Source organism: Malurus melanocephalus, unplaced genomic scaffold (assembly GCF_030028575.1).
Source record: "Malurus melanocephalus ecotype Western Australia unplaced genomic scaffold, MMel_1.1 scaffold_37, whole genome shotgun sequence".
Taxonomy (NCBI): Eukaryota; Metazoa; Chordata; class Aves; order Passeriformes; family Maluridae; genus Malurus; species Malurus melanocephalus.
In genome coordinates, this window is record NW_026623269.1 from 1,138,656 (window position 1) to 1,143,191 (window position 4,536).

Sequence of the window (4,536 nt, forward strand, 5' to 3'; positions counted from 1 at the left end):
CTGTCGTTAAAAAAAAAAAAAAAAAAAAAAAAAAAAAAAATTGTCAAAAAATATAAAAAAAAAAAAAAAACAATTAAAAAACCCCAACCAAAAAAAAAACCTACCACAAAATAAAACATTTCCTACCAAGTTTACCTACAATACTTTTACATTCTGCACTAGTCAATAAGGCCGTGCTTATGACAGACTTGAAACTGTACCTTTGATTCTGTGTGATGCACTGCTTTAGTTTACGACAAACTTTTAAAATAAAATCATAATATCTTTCCTGTGGTCAATCTGCAATATGTGAAGGTGATTTCCATGTAGCTTATAATAGATAACTCCTCAACTTARGCTAAGAAATTTGGTTCAACTCAAAATAACAGTGAAAGTTTTATTAAAATGGTTTAAAATGTACATTTTAAGGGCAATTGATGTCATCTCCTTTATTCAGTGATAAAAAATTGTACAAGCATTTAATTCATTATCTGGGCAGTTACAATTACACTTCCCAAAACTATTGTTCAGTATTCCCTGCAGTTTGAGAGTAGTTCATTTAAGCAGCACTCCCAATTTAACATGCAAACCAAAACTAATTTCTGGCTGCAGGTACTACTGGAAGGAGAAGATGCCTTTCCTAAATATCTCCATAAGGCTCCAATTGTTTTTTAAAAGGATGGAAGAAATTAATTTGGTATTAATTTACATGCAGGTTTTTAGAAAGGTTAAATGTTTACTACAATGAAATATAGTCCTAAAATTCTGCACTGCAAATTAAAAAAAATGGGTTTGGAAGGACAACAGAATGAGTCAGTCATATCCTTCTGGGACTTTTATATATGTAACCATACAACTTGTTTATACTGCAGTTCATTCGATTATATAGCCTTCAAAAGGAGTAGCTGTCTGATGGATTATTGCATTACAACCGGATAATTTGCAGCACTAGCTCCTCTATAGGAATATGGAACCTGCAGCAACAGATAAACTACCTATTGCATCTRGTAACATTTCTTGCCCAAGGCAATGCAATTCCTGATGCTTCAGTGGAAGTTGTAAAAAGTTCTGTCTATTTCCATTACCTTTAATATTATTTCAACTGATCTACTGTAATTAAMACTGCATAGTTTGCCTTCTAAAATGTTACCCCAAAACCTTTCAAGATCTTGTTATCAGTAGCTTGTGATTGCAAAGTTGATCACATGTTTATCAGCCACATTTGACATGGTCAGATGCTTTGTGGGCACACATGCACATGAAACTAAATATATACGTTATTTATTCAGAAAGCCCTGCTCAATTCCAAGAAGAATGCTAATGAAAAATATATTGTCTTAACTATTACAAAACAAAAAGGCAATCTCTGGCACTCCCAAAGATGACTGAGTTTCAAYAGGAATGTATCCATTGTGTCCCAAGGGTACACTGCTGGGTATTTTCAAGAAAATCTACCTAAATTCRTCCACATGATATAAATTAATGAAGAACTGCATTTGGCTCCATTTTCCCAGCATGCTAAAATATGTGCCTCCTGCCCTGCCAAAAGGGGCAAAACCAAACTCTTCATGTAAAGGTCAGTTACAACAGCTCTTTATCACAACAGCAGCAAGACATCCACGTGGCAACTAAATATCAATCCTCTGCATCTCATGCAGAACAAATAAATCTATGCACAAAGGGAAATAACACATAGGGACWCAAGGAGTCTGGTGAAACTGGAACAGGAGGGAAGAACAGAATGTGTAGCTGGATGCAGAAACTGGTCAGGCAAGGAACATAGGAACAGAAATAATAAGATTAGTACTGAAGGAGGGTACACACAGGATGGTGGAAATAGCAAAGCAGGAGCTAAGAGAGTGGCAAAGACTTGTGGAACAGGAAGATCTGAATGACACTGGTATTTGCTTACTGAGTTAAGTGCACTAAGAGGAGCAGGACTGGAACAAGGTAGAAGGAACAMGGGCCAAGGCCAAGTTAACAAAAGTCAATCCTCTTGAGTTTCTGCTGCCTAGTCCATGCAAAAGAGCAAAATTACCAGGTACACCATTACTCAGATATCAGCATCTGCCATGAAAAGAACTCACAAGGGTGTGTTCTCCCCTGTTCTGTCCAAGAGCCAGCTACTGTCATCAGTCTGTCTTTACCTCAAGTATCAGTGGTCCTTCTCATCCAAAGACCCACTTACTGAACTAGGGGATGATCACCAACAGAAAKTCCACGTTGAGGCATTTTGGCTGTTTGCTCAGCTTTCTACCTTAAAAAAAACCAAACCAAACTGAAACACAAAAAGGAAAAATATATACCGAAAAACTGTAGAAGAATAGCAAGATTACAACTTGAAGCCATAAATTTGTCCTGAGGCTACTTGTTAATACTTTCTGAAAATTCCCCAAAGTTCAGTAACTGAACAGATTGACACAAATGAATAAACGGCTGTCTTTCCACATTATTAGAGCAAGAAGTTTCATAAAAATCAATGATCAGAGTGTTCAGCACTAATAGGGATTTGCAACTCAAAGAGGATAATACCATCTAACACTAGAGAGGAACACTAGTCCAGTACTTCCCTTTAAAAAATATAACGTCTTTCAATTGCAACATCTCAGAGAACCAGCGATTTACATAATGTAAATGCAGTAAAAGAAATTTCTACTGCACTTACATTATGTATATTTGACAAATAAGCACACAGATTATGTACAAAGAGGCTTTTGAAAGCATGAAAACATGTATCTGCRAGCGTAAGCCAACAAAGACTTACTGTTTATAGAAGCCAGAAAAGTTGAAGATGGAAATAGAGTTAGTCCAAACAACACCCTCTGATAAAACCCAAGGTCTGTGATGAAATCAAGTCTAACAAACAAAAGAAGCGTAGAGCAGAGAAAAGAAAGGCCTATTGCAAGTATGTCAGAAAAATGCTGACCTCTGTTAAAAGCCATTACTTAAAACTACAACAGATATCTGAAAATTATGAAACTTCCCATTATAACTGACAACTATCACCACATGGAAGCTCAGGATTCACAGAAACATTCAGCATTGCTGCCCTGATCCCAAGAACAGCCAGACTAGACCCACCAAAGACAACCCAAATTACATCGCCATAATATCCAGCTTTGATTAAGCTTCAAAAAACATCTGGAATACAAGACTTATGTTCCTGCTGTCATCCATTCACTATATACATTTTAATCCCCATCCTTTTAAATCATTTTTTGCTTTCTGTTTAAAAGGGGGGAAAAAAGATCTCTCACCCTGTCAAGACAATCTTTTGCAACAACTGAGCTCATGACCAGAACAACAGCTGACAGCAATGCCTGAAAGAGTCTAATGCTGTTAAGACTTATCAACAGACTGATAAGATAATGCTCTGTRCCTGCCTTTCTCCAGAAGAAAGATTTCAAGTCAAAGTCTGAACCAAAACCAGAAGCTGCATTCTSCCTGCTTTGCTCTGCAGGAGCTCTGAGCAAGCAGTTTCAAGTCAGGCCATTTCAGCTAACTTTGGGGAGAAGAGGGATATAGCAATTACCATCTCCCAAATCAGGTAAATTAGTGTCAGTTACATCTTTCTTTTTTGTAACCTTCTACAGTTAACAAGAAATGAAAGGAGGAAAGTTAGTAAAAGATAGTAACATACAAAAAATATTATATATTCTATATTTTATTTTATACTATATTTAATATAAGGAGTAAAAATTTTATTTCACAATTTCTTCTTAATCTTTAACAAAAGACTAAGGAAGACTTGTCATGGAAAAAGCCTGCAAGTCAATACAGCATCAAGTGTCCAAACTAGACACATAAAACTTTTAACTGCTTATCAGGATTCCCAGAAATATCCTGAATTCCCAAGCCCATTTGTTCCATGAAAAAATGTACTTTCAGACACACCATTGTACTACTTCCTAGAGACACACACTGTCCCTTCAGCATGGAACCTGTCAGTGCTATTTGGCACAGACCACCAATCAAAACTATAGAGAATCACAGAATTATWGATGTTGGAAAGGATCTCTTGAGTTCATCTTGCCCAAATATCCTGCTCAAGCCAGGTCAGCTAGAGCAGCCTGTTCAAATATCTCCACAGGCCGACACTCCATGACTTTCCTCTGTTTGACAACCCTGCCAGTAAAAGTGTTTTCATGTGGAATTTCATGTGTTTTAATTTGCATCCATGGCCTCTTGTCCTGTCAGTGGGTACTACTGCAAAGAGTCTGGATCCCTCATCTTCATTCGTTCTCTTTAGGTATTTGTAGGCACTGATGAGATCCTGCTGAGCCTGGTTTTATTCCAGGCTGAATGCTCCCAGCTCTCTCAGCCCCTCCTATTAYCAAAGAGAATCCAGGTGCCAAATCATCCCTGTGACACTGCTGGATCCTTTTTTTGCCACTGCTGTCTGGGGTGGCTTTTTGTCCACCAGGTCCCCTAAGTCCTTCAGCAAAGCTGTTTGCAGAGCTATGTTATCATGTGCAGAAACAGCACAGCATTTAAGCATCACTGAGAATTTACCTCACTCTTCCGCACACTTTTTCCCCTGGGAAAAAAAAAAAAAAA